Genomic DNA, 16,221 nt, shown 5'->3' with positions numbered 1-16,221 from the left:
GGAACAAGTATGCATAGGGTAGCAATATCTAAAGAATTCAGGTTATTGTGATAAATGAGTATACGTATAATGATTGAGGTGTTGTGTGTATTGTGTATGTTAATGTAATATATGAAAAAAGAAAGAAAGAAACGAAAGTGATTTGTATAGGTTAGTTGCAATTGAGTTTTAATAGTGAGAAGAGGTATGAGCATGTGATTGTAGTAAATTAATTTAATTTAATATTTAAACTTAATATTTGTGTTTGATAATCTTTGTAATTATATAAAGAATTGTTCTTATTGTTATTAATATTTCATCACTAACAATATAAACATTAGATAAAAGTTGGGGGTTTAGGTATATCTTCCTTGAGTAATAAAAGAATTTAAAAGAGAATATATAAATATCATAATAATTACAGAATAAATTAAATTTTACAATAGAATTTATAATTCTAAAATTAATTAGAGAAATATATAATAATTGTAGTTATTTTACAATTATAAACCCATAATCATAATATTTATATTGGGAACTCTTTTCTACCTTATCAATTCCATTAATGTGTAATATAAATTCAGTCCTGATCTTTTTGGACAGCTCTGTGTGTTCATACCTGATATAAATTTATTTTTTCAGAAACAGGGAGGACATGCCATAAATCCAAATGAAGGGTTTGAATTTCTCAGTGGCCATAATTCAAAGGAATACAGCTGGGACAACAATCTATGGAACATATCTTACGTGTCTTTTAATTTGGTCTGGCTACACAGAGCCACCCGTGCGAGAGCAACACGTGTCGCTGTATACTATGACACAATGGTTGACGATGATGCAAGGATACAATGGGTATGTGACAAAGGTCTACTGGAATAAAACGTATAAATAGAGGACTGCATCCTGTGCGACAATGCAGGTTAATTACATTATTTTGGAAACTGTGAAATATAATTTCTTTCATTCCAGTTTGTTATTTCAAAATATTTTTAATCTCCTCATTACTTCAGTTTCCTAAATTATATGATATATCAGAATTTTAAGTAATACTTTTCTCAATTAAATTGAAATAAATTATATTATTAATTATTATAATTGAAATTAAATAATTTTTCTTTTCAATTTAGTAATTTATTAAATATTATGATATAATTAATATTAAATAATTGAAATTATAATTAAAATTCAATAAAATTTAAATTATAGTTGAAATTAAATAAAATTGCAATTACAATTAAAATTCAATAAAATTGAAATTACAATTAAAATTAAATAATTTTTCTTTTTCAGCTTAGTAGTTCATTAATTTAATTCAATAATAGTGAAACATTTGTCACTGGAATAATATAAAATTATAAGAATGGAATTAGGATTATCGTTTCCTTTTACCTCATGCAATTAGACTGTAGTATATATATGCACTGTTAAATCAGTGCTGTCTAATCTAAGCCCCAAAGCTTGTATAACCACTCCCACTCTGCCTTCATTACCATGTCACAAAACATTAGCCTACGTTGTAATATAAGCGTAGGCTCCCGTAATGTAAACGTAATATTTCCCATGTAATATCTTCCATTAAACCTGTTTAGTGACAAAGACAAATTCACTTATCATCTGGATTACTATTACGTTGAATTTGATCATTTATTTAGACAGGGATATCATATTTGTTTTCTAAATGCATTATTACACCTGTGTTAAAAATACATTATTATATTTATATTAACAAGAGCAAAATGGACAAGTTCTTAATTCACCAAACGTATTTAATACAGCTTAACCTCATACCCAAAATGAATTTCAAGAGGTAAGATTAGGAGATTAAGGGTGAGATATGAGAAAAGAAAGTTATAGTAAACTTATTGATCTCTTTCTGAACTTTCTTTGCTTATAACAGTGCATAGAGGGATCAGAGCCTCGTAAGGGATTCTATCCACGGACATCCCTGATCTTAGGTATTATCCCAAGTTTATTTTAAAATAAGCTTCATTAATCTCAACACTATATAAGTTGAACAGTATATAATAATATTATTCTAACTTCTGAGAAGTTAAAATTAAAATTGTAAATTATATAAGATACTTGAATTAATTAAAAAAGTATTTGGAAAATTTCCAATTTAATACTCTTAAAGTTATTATAAATGAAATATACGCGGTGCCTCACCCAATGAAGATATACAAAATTATATGATGTATATGACAAAATTAACCCTTTGTAATTCAAAAATATCCTTATTTTATCCATCAGCAACTTAAACACAATTTTATTATGAGAGGCATATTGAAAAAGGCATATTGATTTTGAGAAGAAGAAAATTATAAATACCTATAATATAATAATCCATTTGCATAGTGATTTATTCACTTTCTACTTGTTTCAATCAATAAATAATTAATTACAGATTGACAATGTCTCTAAGATGACGTCAAAGTAATGCATGACCTGCTGTATAAACTTGAAATGTTCAAAATGTCTCCATTTTTACAGTCATACACACTGACTTATTTATCATTCAACACTCTATCATTGCATTTTACCTCCTAAATCTTTTCTCTATTTTCTACTGTTTTATAGTCATAGCTAGTTCCAGTTATGTGAAACACCCTGTATATAATATATCCTGTTTCCAAACCAAACTTTTCCAATGAATCCTATAAATAAAAATAAAAGTAAAATGTCATGCATCAAAACTATTCTTGTTATAATATTTACCTATTATACAATGGCAGTGGCAATAGTAGTAAGAATAATAACAGAATAATAATAATAGTAATATAATAGTAATTATACTATTACACAAATTACTATTATATTTACTAACACATAAAATTAATTTCCACCTTACACTTATTACTGCTGACAAAATACATAAGAATAAAAAACAAAATAAACTGTGCCAATAATACTAAACCACGTTCCATTAAACCCATTTTCTAACCTGCAACACGAGTGCTCTCGCGCATAACTTTCGACCATGGTGCACGAAAGCCGTGTTCACAAAATGCTACGCTAAACTAGCACATATATAGGAATGCTTCACGAATACAACAATACAGCAAACACATCGGCAATCCCCCCGCAACGGACATTCTACAGAAGAATAGCTATCGAGTTTCAAATTCTAGGTTATGTATTCTACGAAAGAGGAAGGGCGACGCACGAAGATTTACGAGCCTTTTTCCCGTCGGAGGATCGCTGGAAGCAACAGCGTGCGATATTCGTAACGCGATATATCGACGGAGAAACGGCTGGACGAAAAAATTGAAATCCTTTGGACTCGTGGAGCTCGCTCGCGACGGTAGGCTGCGAAGTAAAAGAAAAAAGCGGAGCGTTTCAATCTCGCGGAGAAGGATGCCTGGGATAGAGCGTTCGGCGAATATTTACGAGGGCAATATCAGAAATTAATGCCCTCTGTTGGCGTTGCGCACAGCAGCGCCATCGGTCTCACGCTTCTGCAATTTCTGCCAACTTCTCCGCGACCGGCCGACATATTAATACGGCGAGATATGACGTGCTCTGGCTGTAAACATCGTCTTTACGACGTCTTTGTCCCTCGTTTGTAAGCGAAAGACGTTTCTTCGAGTGACGGTACGGCATCGAAGATATTATTAAGCTGGAAACATCAAGGATAAGACGTTAAGGGTGTAAAACTTCTAAGCTTACGCTTGTAAAGTACACCCTTTCGCAGATCTCGTTTCACCGCTCGATGTCGTAAACCTAACAAGATGGAATACCGCTTCGAGAGAACCTTAAATCGAGTTCCATGGTTAAATTTAACGCGGCTATATGCACGAACTAGATTGAAACTATTTGCGGTGTTGGTCATAAAATACTTCTATTTAAATATTTAGATATCTTCGAGTATCTTAAGGTTACGATACCGTAGGTTTATTTCATAGGTTATGAATGTACAAATGATACGAGAAAAATATGGTTTTATGGGTATCAGGAAATGGAAAATATTTCAATTTTTTTAATAGTGATTTTTACTAGTAGAGAAACATATTGATGGAAATATGGAATAATATAAGCTGTGACAGTAAAATATTAGTTTATAAAATAAACTATAGATATTTATAGTATAGCGATAGTCGTTCAATATAAAATGAATTTTAGTATTAATTAAAATTTCTAGTGATATTAATTTTTAACTTAAATTAAATTTGTAACAATAATATAAAATAAATTTTATTTTAAAATAGCTAGTTATTATTAGTAATTTCTACTAGTATTTATGTATCAAATAAGTTTTGTAGGAGAAATATTAAATATATTGAAGCATGGAATAATGTAAGTCAACAGTAAAATATTAATTATATAATCAAAATATAGTTATCTATAGTTTAGTGATAGTCATTCAATATAAAATGAATTTGTTTTAATTAAAATTTCTAGTGATATTAATTTTTAACCTAAATTAAATTTGTAACAATGGTATTGTAAAATAAATTTTATTTAAAAATAGCTAGTTATTATAGTTATTTTAATTTTATACACTTTCTTTTGATATAGTTATAGTTATTATATGATTATTCTAATTTCATAAATTTTATTCTAATATGATTGGTTCCTTATTATTCATGAAAGTACTTAAAAGAATACGTTTGAGTGTTTACGTTGTATTTGAATACATGAAAGATTAATGACACCAGTACCGTATAATTTAAGGGGACATAAATTACAATAATAATAGGTAGGTAATAATAATAATACATAAACTATACCGTAAATATTGACACCTGAACTCGTTTCAATTTCAAATATAACACTCCCAGCTTGTTTTTACACCAGATAATGTTATTCATACATAAATGAATATTATCCTTAAAGAATCGTTTAGTATACAGAAAAATGAATAGTATATTAATAGTATATTACACTAACCCAAATTGAAATTTCTCACAACCCAAATTACAATTTCTCCAATTTCAATAATTTCCAAATTTTTTCAATAATTTCCAATTTTAACAACTCTCAAATTCCTACATTTATCAAAAATCAAATGCTCTTTACCTTCATCGGATTCAAACGCACCACAAAAATAAAATACTCACGACCCAAATTATGATTTTTCCAATTTCAATAAATTCCAAATTTTTTCAATAATTTCCAATGTCAAAGACTCTCAAATTCCTATATTTACTAAAATCAAACGCTTTTTACTCTCATCGCATTCAAACGCACCACAAAAATAAAATACTCACGACTCAAATTATAATTTCTCCAATTTCAATAATTTCCAATTTTAAAAACTCTCAAATTCCTACATTTATCAAAATTAAATCAACTCATATTCAAACGCACCACGAAAATAAAATACTACGAGAAACTCCGACGCGAGTATAGGGGAAAAACGTAAAACTCCACGACGACCTCTGGCGGTCGCAATTGGTACTCCCGTCGATGTGCGCAGAGCAGAAGACAATACAGGTGAGTCACGTGCTTAAACGAGAGCTATTAATTATAAAACTTGTTATCGGCTCGATACACTGCTCCTTTGGTTGTGGAGGCGTTATTAGCTCGAATGATCGATCACGCTGCAAGAATTTCATATGCAACACGCGTGCACAGCTACGCACACAGACGCGTGCGTTGCTGATTGTGTCGCGTGCACTCGCGCGATATGGACACGTCGCGGAGGACAATTAATGCAGATACAGGCATGTATACATATACATACGCGGCCGTATTCGTAGATACGGCGAAGGGGAAGGAGGTTCTGTTAATTACTCAAGCTTCTGGCTTCCATATCCGATGGGAGACCCTGGAGGATCAATATCCGATTTCTCATCCCTGCTATTTCGAGCGTTCAAGCACGCACTTTCGAAAAGTGATAGGATTCTTGGAAAGTGTAACGAGATTCATCCCCCCTGATGATTATCTCCTTCGCGATTAGGTGTCGTAGGTTATGTGTATAACGAAATGTACGGTGATACGTGGTGGATCTGGAAATGATATGTTTAGACTTCATTGATTGGCGTGACATGGGTCATGGAATAGAAGAGGTATTAGTAAACTTATTATTATTATTATTATTATTATTATCGTTTTATTTATGTTACTATTATTATTGTTATATTTATATTATTACAATTGTTATTGTCTTTTATGTGTTACTACCGTTGTTATTTTATTTATACTACAATTATTATTATTCTAAATCACATTATTATTATTATTGTTATTCCATTCAGGTCACTATTATTATTATTCCAAATTACGTTGTAATATTATTATTCTTTGAGATATTGGTAAACATTTTTATTGTTATTATTCTAAATCATATTGTTATCATTGTTATTCCATTTAGGTTACTATTGTTATTATTATTATTCAAAATTATATTATATTATTATTATTCTTAGGGATATTGGTAAATATATTTTTCTTATTATTATTCAAAATCACATTATTATCATTGCTATTGTATTTAAGTTACTATTGTTATTATGATTATTCAAAATTTATATTGTATTGTTATTATTCTTAAAAATATTGGCAAACTTATTTTTACTATTATTGTTCTAAATTACATTATTATCATTGTTATTCCATTTAGGTTACTATTATTATTATTATTCAAAATTATATTGTATTACTATTGTTCTTAGGGGTATTGGTAAACTTACTTTTATTATTATTATTCTAAAGCACATTATTATCATTGTTATTATGATTATTCAAATTTGTATTGTATTATTATTATTCTTAAAGCTATTGGTAAACTTATTTTTATTATTATTATTTTAAATCACATTGTTATCATTGTTGTTTTATTTATATTGTTATTATTATGACTATTACTCTCTGAGCTTTAGTAAAAATTTTGTTTCCTTCTTACTATCACTATTATTGTAAATTATATCACATAATTATGATTCTTAGGGCATTAATAAACGTATTCTTATCGAAATAAAAACTAATAAAATCTTCTATTAAAAATATACGTATCACATTTTCAAAAATATATGCAATTATTTTTCAGCAAAATCAGCAAAGCAATAAATTATCATCGAACCAAATTAAATTTAAAATAACATACTCCATGTTAAGATAAGATATCAGTCCATTCCATAGCAATGCATTCACCGCTAAAACTAACAAGTATAAAAAATAACTATAACAGTGAAAATAACTAGTTTCAAGCCTCTAATTTTTCCAACTACTAATAACGTACAACTATCTCCTGCAAAATTAATATCGACTTTCCTTAAAATAAAAACATAATTTATTTCATTCGTACTTATCTATATTACCTTAAATATACCATATTTAAGTCCCACATTACGGATCAACAGTTCTGCTACCGATACATTAATTTCGAAAGCGACGTGTCACCCACTGCGAATTTCATATTCGAGATTTCAATCAGGTTACAGACAAACTGCTCGCAAAAAATCACTGGAACGGAAACAACGCACGCGATCTCATTAGTCTGAATGAATTTAATCCATGCGTGCACGCAAATCTCCAGTGGCACTTTGCCGCCGGCCGGTTAGGTTATGTTAGGTTAGGTTCGGAACAACGAAGTCCTGGCAATTGCTTCGCTCGCGAAATCCAGGGCGCTCCACTATCGCGGTAGGCTGGCCATCGTGGGGGTTTTAGTGGGTAAAAATCCCTAGGGGAGTCGGGTATCGTTCGAAGATTTCCCCCACGTAAAAATGAAAAATAAAAAATAAAAGAAAAAATTCGGAACAACGAAGGAGACACACGAAAAAAGATTTTATTTCAAACGATATTACGACAATGACCTAACCAACGATAACGGTATCCCAATGACAGTAATGATAGCGTTTGGCAGACGAATGGCGCTTGCGAGTTCCGCTCCATACAAAATCACTGTTTGCCTCTAACGAGATCGCTTTCAGTAATGGCCGCAACCAGACTTCCTGAAATCGTTCACCAGTCCACTCGTTGCGCGTGATGCTTCGGCCAATCATCGAGCGAACGACGTTTCAGATATAATTTGCATAAATTGAAAAGGTTACGAACTGGTTTCTAACCTCAAAATGGATACCTGCGATCAGGAGGGCTCGGGCCTTCGGGACTCAGGCATACGTTGTTGTTATAATTTCAGGTTTTGGAAATGTTTCTGTAGGCACTGAGACGTTAAATGATGCAAACCACTTACGATTGATAATGTGATGACATTTATTGGGATACAATGGTAATTGTGTGTGGTTATTTAGTTTTAGTATTTTATTATTTTATTTGATATATTTATAATTTTATTATTCCCTTATTATTTTATTTTATATACTTATATTTTTATTACTCTCTTGTTATTTTATCTTGCTTGGTTGTGCTTTCATTATCTTTTTCATAGATTTCTTTTTTCATATATTTATATTTGTATTATTATCTTACTATTTTATTACATCTGTTTATATTTTCATTATCATCTTTTCATTATTATATTTTTATTAGTCTCTTATTATTTTATATTATACATTTATAATTTTATTATTCTCATATTATTTTATTTTATATAATTATACTTTTATTATTCTCTTATTATTTTATCTTGCTTGTGCATGCTTTTATTATTCCCTTACTACTTTATTTCGTATATTTATATTTTTATTATTGTCTTACAGTTTTATCTTGCTTGTTTGTGCTTTCATTATTATCTTGTTATTTTATTTCACATATTTTTACTTTTATTATTCTCTTATTACTTTGTCTTGTCTGTTTATACATTCATTATTATATTATTATTTTATTTCATATATTTATATTTTTATTATTATGTTTCTTTATACTTTTATTATTACCTTATTATTTTATTTTATACATTTATAATTTTATCATTCCCTTATTATTTTATTTTATATATTTATATTTTTATTAGTCTCTTATTATTATTATTACTATTATTACTATTATGATTATTATGTGTATGTAGATGTATTTAAATGCACATTAGATCCTCTTGCATATTTGTGATTGTTATATAGCATTCTAGATGATAAACAAGATTCGTATAATTTAATTTCAATTTTTCCATCTGTGGCTACAAATAAATGTTAATTTACAGTATTTGTTTTTAACCATTTCTTCTTTTTTTCATAGTTATGTTTCCAATTTTCAAAAATACTTTTTCCAAAGATACAGTTGCTATATGATCATGTACCTATTTATTTTCAGTATAATATTTTAATTATTATTATCTATGTATACTATATTTAGATATAGGTTGGTATTTAGTTCTAATGATAAAAAGAGATTTTGTCTTAGACATTTGGAAATGTTACAATAATGACGATTATTGATGATAAATAAGATTTCTGTAGTTTTACTGTAATTTTTGCACATTAAATTGTTAATAAAAATGAATATACAATATTCGCTCCTAATTTATTTTCTTTTTGTATTTATATTTCCGATTTTTGAAAAATAGAATATTTCTCAATAAAATAATTCTCAAAATAGAATATTTATTTGTAAACCCAGATAATAAAGAATACTTTTCGCAATTTAAATAGCTTTGAATATAAAACTATAAACCGCTATGCATACATTACAACCTCTGGAATTAAACTACGAACATTACGACTGATATATTAGATGTATGCCTGTAGTATTTATGAATGTTCGAGGTATTTATGAATATCGTAGTGATTGCTAAGACAAACATGTTCAAATTTTGATCCGTTTTAGAATATCATTTCAAATCTTAAAACTATAATATAATGCCTAATACAGTTAAAATAATTCATAAAATCGAATTTAATTTTCTATTACATTAATTTTAGAAACATAATTCATAAAATCGAATTTAATTATCTACTACGTCAGTTTCAAAAACATAATTCATAAAATCGAATTTAATTTTCTATTTCATTATATTTTATTTCTATTTTTATTTTCTATTCATAGAAATGAATTTAAGTTTCTATTCCATTAATTTTATAAACATAGTTCATAACATAAAATTTAATTATCTATAACGTTAGTTTCAAAAAGAATTCATAAAATCGAACTTAATTTTCTATTTCATTATATTTAATTTTTATTTCTATTTTCTATTTTAGAAACATAATTCATAGAAATGAATTTAATTTTCTATTACATTAATTTTAAAAACAAAATTCATAAAATGAAATTTAATTATCTATTACGTTTGTTTCAAAAACATAATTCATAAAATCGAATTTAATTTTCTATTTCATTATATTTCATTTTCATTTCTATTTTCTATTTTAGAAACATAATTCACAGAAATGAATTTAATTATCTATAATAACGTTACTTTCAAAATCATAATTCATAAAATAGAATTTAATTTTTTATTTCATTATATTTCATTTCCATTACTATTTTCTATTTTGGAAACATAATTCATAGAAATGAAATTAATTTCCTATTACATTAATTTTAGAAATATGCAATAATTAAAATAAAAATGCAACAAAAGTTTAAATATGACTGATATATGTATTATATATGCTATATATACTATATATACTATACCATCAAAAAACATATGAAAATATATGCATATATATATATATATATATGAAATATGTAACATTAAAATATATGTATCTTGTAAATTTAAAATTACAATATGTACATACATATAACATACTTGAAATACATTAAAGAGGAAAACGATATTATTCTACAAAATAAATGTAATTAATTATTATTCGAATAATTCAATTATGCAGAAAGGACGTAACAGTGAATTTCAAAGCCAGAAGAAGTGATTGAAATGAATGGAGAATTTCTGTCGAGATGCTCACCAAGTTTCAACCCTCGACAGTGTTCGATTCCACTTGGGTGTATCGATTTCATACCCTGAAGTGCTCACAGAGAGTTCGAATCTGTTTCGTCTACATTCGAGTCTCCTTCAGACTGCGTCTTGTGTTCTAAATACTTGTATAGACGAGTAGGTTCGACTCTAGCCAATCAATGTTTGAACCTACTCGCGAGGCACTTAGACCCATCGCTACTGATAACGTTCCCACACATTGCTGCACCCTAGGTGGAATAGCCAAATAAATAATAAACCATCGCGAGGATTAACGACGTCTCTCCAGGTAACTTATAAAGGCGCTATACAGGTATACAGGGAAAAATTTTTCAGTTTATTATCTACTTAATAAATTCTGGTTTAATAACTGGTTTAATGCTGAAAACTGTGAGAACAAACAAAGTGGTTTTGCAGTAAATTAAAAACCATGAAAAAGCAAATTATGATGCTGAGTTATAATAAGCACTGAATTTAGGTAAATATTGGCAACTTTTAATAAATTTTTAATAAATATTTTACCAAATATTTAACAAATATTTTATCTTTTAATAAATATTGTATAACAATATTTTATCAAGAATAAAATATTAACTTATATGTTAATAAATAAATATAAACAATTGTTTCCTGCTGTATTATTTTTAGTACCAGAAATTTCTTGGTCATTTTCCAGTTATTTTTTTTACTTGTACTATAGCCTATAGCTGCTATAAATTTATACAATAATTCTAGAAATGCTTTTCTAGAGCATATAGTTGTAAATAACACTGTTCAAGAGGTAAAAAATTAAATAATAAAAAGAGTTGCGAATATTGAAAAATGGGTTGTATATATGTTATAAGAAAGATCATGAAATTAAATGGCTGTGCAATAACGTTGTGTACAGCAAATTTAAAAGGAAATTTTAAAAATGGTCATTTGACAGTGTGTGGTAGGTTTAATGATAATGACATATATGTATAGCATTTATAGCAAATTTATTATTCGCATAAAGCATTACTGAGTGAATAAGTCAGTAAAGCATTTGGAAATACTATTTCATTATTTAATATTGTGCAATCAAATTTTAAAAATGGTCATTTCACAACATGTGGTAGGTTTAAAGTTAGTGACATATATATGTGTAGCATTTATAGCAAATTTATTATTTGCATAAAGCATTTGGAAATACTATTTCATTATTTAATATTGTGTAATCGTGTATTGTATAATCATTATTTAATAATACTATTTATTATTTTTGTATAAAATTTGATACCAATATATCTAATTAATTTAGTTTTGTCTACAATAATTTGTGTGAGTTATACACTAATTTTTCTGTGATACATACGTCAATAAAATTTCATATTTCTTTTTCGTTCATCTTTTTCCTTTAGTAATTCTTTTATATTTATTGTCTTTTTCTTATTATTCTTATATTATTTCTATATTTTCTATTTCATTAATTTCATATCAAATTTTAATTTTCAAAAATTTTTAGTGGGTTGTCTAGGGTTAAATTTCTGAATTTTTATTATCAAATAAATGAATTTATATTTTGGTAAATGTAAAAATCTGACAGTCTAATTTTTCTGTATATTGTTTAACATTTCCTATTAAGATGTATTATTATTTACTTATAATGTAAATTTCTAATGTAATGAAACCATCTTAATACTACATATATATATTTCATACTTATATAAATATTATATTATTTGTATATTTATTATTTATTTATTTACATATATTATATATATTTATAGATATTATTTCACATTTATATATTTATATAATATTTATATATTTTTAACCAATTTCCTTCAGGCATATTTAATTATTTTTAAAATTATAAAATTATTACTTATAATTACACTAATAAACTATAGATTAAAAATGTTAAATTTGTTACAATTCAAGTATATAATTGTATATTCTAATAATTGTACTATCTCTGACATACTCTTCAGCAAAATTTAATCTCTTTATCTTGTTTATCTTCTCAATCTACAGATTCTTTCTTGCAATTTTATTATACTGTCCAACAAATTTTAATTTTTTCCTAATTTGTAATACCTATTTGGTAATTTTTGTAGAGTATACTTTCCTGGATACAAATCTCTAGTTGAAATTGCTCTATCACCCACAGTTTCCAAAAAATAAATCAATTTTTCTTAAAAAAAAAGCACAATCTTTAGCTAAAATGCAAGATTACAGGAAAACTAAAAGTGATAGGAGGTTCATTGTTGTCTTACAAATTAGGTGAGAGTATCCTAAGTTTATGGATATCCATAATCATAATTATGCATGTCTCTAGATAACTATAATTTTTAATCAAAGTTTAAAAATAAGCCTCCAAGCATACTTTCTGCGCATTTTCTTGCATTTTTATAAAAAGTCTTTTATCCGACGTGAATTTGCTATACAGTGGCCGTATTCTATAGGTTTTTCTAAGGAACAAACCATCCAGAAACAAGATTAGGGTGATGATCAATATTGACAGGACAGTGAAATATATATCAGAAACCTGTAAACGAGGTTTCCCGCCACGCAGCCATTGTTCGCAAGCTTCATCAGGGCCGTAGTCATGCGTAACCGAAACTTAACCTAAACCAAAATCATCGACCACTAGAACTCATGTTTTATATGTATCAAATGTATACGTTTTCGTGTACTATTTTATACTGATTGCAAAATTATGAGAATTTTCTCTAAATTTCATGTAATTTGAAACAGTTTCTTTGACAGAGGTTCTGTTAACCCATTAACTGCCACGATCCCCATTTGGGGATTTTGGAATTTTACGTACACCACTCGGCGCTAAAATATATTTGGTACGTCTGACAGTTTAGTTTTATTCTATATATATCAGTCAATATTGTACGTAGCAAAAAGGGAACAAATTTGAAATTCGCGTGTAAGTTGAACGGAACAGAATTGTCATATTTGAAGCATTATGTTTTTGGTTTGGTTTTTATATTATAATGAAATACCGTGCATAAATATGTAATTTAGAGGTTATAGTAACGATTTGTTACTTAGTCTTTTGTTTTTTATTGGAATGATTTTATTGATCATTTTATAACGATGCCCACTGTGGGACTTTTTCAAAAACATCAAATATTTTCGAAACAAAACATAATTTGAATATAATTATACTGTTACACAACCTTTTGTGCATATATATATCTCATCCGGCCAAAAATTTCAAAAAAAGAAATTTGGCAGTTAATGGGTTAAGCTTCGAAATAGTAATTGGAATGTTCTCCCTATCTTGCTATCGCGTGTCTTTATACTGTACAAGCTAAGAGGTCTAGCCCTTATGTAGACCCTTGGTGGGGCTATACAATTTATAATTGTATGAAGTATATGGAATTATATACGGAATTTGTAATAGTATCGCCAAAACGGTATTTCAAGGATTAACGTCTACGTTTTGTAAATTTAATTATTTCTTCACTACTATTCCAATCAAAACATTTCATTTTTATCAGTTTCTTATTATTCCTTTTACCCGTTAAAATACTTTAGTCCGTTTACGATCGCCATTTTCCACTAGCTGCGCGCATGCGTTCTGCGCATATGCGCCTTGGTGTCTTATTCTTATGCGCAGAAAACCACCGCGCATATCTGCGCTCCGATGATAATAACCAGAAAAATTCCGCGTATATATGCCCCTATGATACAACTGACTTAATTCCCGAAAGTTAAATTTCTAAATTTCACATTGAAAAGAAAAGAATATTCTATCTGGAAGTGGCACTCGTCGAGGCGAAAAGATATCGGAGAATACTCCCCTCGCCAACGAGCACAGCTTTCAACTTTCGATGGTTCATAAGCATCGAACATGTAACGCGAATCGGCGATAAAAAGCGGAGATCGTTAACTCGTTAACGGCGATAAATAACAGAGTTGGACGGCGGAGCAACACGTAAAATTACGGTTCTACCCGAACGACAGACGAGTAGTCTGGAGAGGCGTAGCCGAGCTCGTGAAAGCGCGAGCGACGCCAGCCCCACCTAGCGGCCGGATCGTGTCCTCGTGGCTAGATCTAATTGGTCGATGGATTCGAAAAATCGCGCGGACCGAGCTCGCTAGTTTCGAAGCAATTAGAAGGAATGTCGCCGGGTGCTGCGGCGTCGATAGGCATCTGGCGCAGCTTTTACCTGCCACAGGCCAACCTAACCCCATGCGCCTGGGCAGAAGTGCCGTTATAAACTCTCCGCTCCCCCGTGCTTAACTATATCGGATCGTGGCGCGCCGTTTACGTGCATAGTTCTGCACCTCGCGTAGATAGGCCGAGAGTACAGGTAGACCAAGAGATCCCGAAGACAGATTCCCCTAATTGTCATACTTTCAGCTTTCTCTCTCTTTCATTTTGCAGCTTAACGCGTTTTCCGTTCAATTGAACATAGGTTCCAATTGAATCTTCATTTCGGATCGCTTGAAATTCGTATCATCGGCGCAGGTGCGGATTAAAGGGGCGTCCGACGCCAGGGGCCCCGTACCCCGGAGAAGGTCCCAATGAAAGTAGCAGCGTGTAAGTATGCGTGTGCGTAGATGCATGTGTGTTTATATAAATGAACGTCCCTTTTAGCGTGTAATACAATGCTGTCCCAGGAGCCTAATTTTATGGTAAATACGGGCTCTGCATCGGTGGGAAAGAGGACTGAATTGATGATTATGGGGCTGGTTAGGGTTAGATTATTGGGTTATTAATAGGTGTGATTAATTAGATTTTTCTGGAAAATTTTTGTTCATTTTGGAATCAGAATATGAGGTTGGTTAATTTGTCAGGAACTAAATGATCGACTTCGTTGGGGTTAATTAATTTGCCTCGGTGACTCAATTGTATGGTACATTGTCTGGTTACTTTTGTTTGATTCTTTTTCCTTGAGAAGTTACTCTAACAATAATCTAAAATGACACTTGGTATTTATTTGTGATTTAGCATGTAAATTGTAAATAATTATTGATAGTGATTATTAACAATTAATAACAATTACTAACTGATTATATACAACTAATAAGGATGATGTAAATATAATAAACAAATATAATATACATATAATGTAAATATATGTAAATAAATATAATGTAAACAAATGTAATATAAATATAATAAACAAATGTATCACACTCTTTGCACAACCAAAATATGTTGCTATTAAATAAGATGTAATTCTTTATAAACAAATAATAAATAACAAATAACAAACAATATTCTTTATAAACAAATAAATAATAAATAAATTAAATATGAAAAATACAATTCTTTTGCCAATGATACATTTTTTTACTAAAATTAATTTAAAAAATCTACTACATACCTGATATGTCATAGAAATATATATATCAGACATGCATTCAGAATATAAAATTACATAAAATGTTTATGTCAAAAATTAAATTCAGTAATTCAGTATATTATAATATATAACGTATAAATATATAATATATTTATATAAAAATATAGTATACATTATTAAAATATAATA

This window comes from Eufriesea mexicana, unplaced genomic scaffold (assembly GCF_001483705.2).
Source record: "Eufriesea mexicana isolate 0111107269 unplaced genomic scaffold, ASM148370v2 scaffold8039, whole genome shotgun sequence".
Classification (NCBI taxonomy): domain Eukaryota; kingdom Metazoa; phylum Arthropoda; class Insecta; order Hymenoptera; family Apidae; genus Eufriesea; species Eufriesea mexicana.
The sequence above is the reverse complement of the archived record's forward strand: the minus strand, read 5'-3'. Positions refer to the sequence as shown.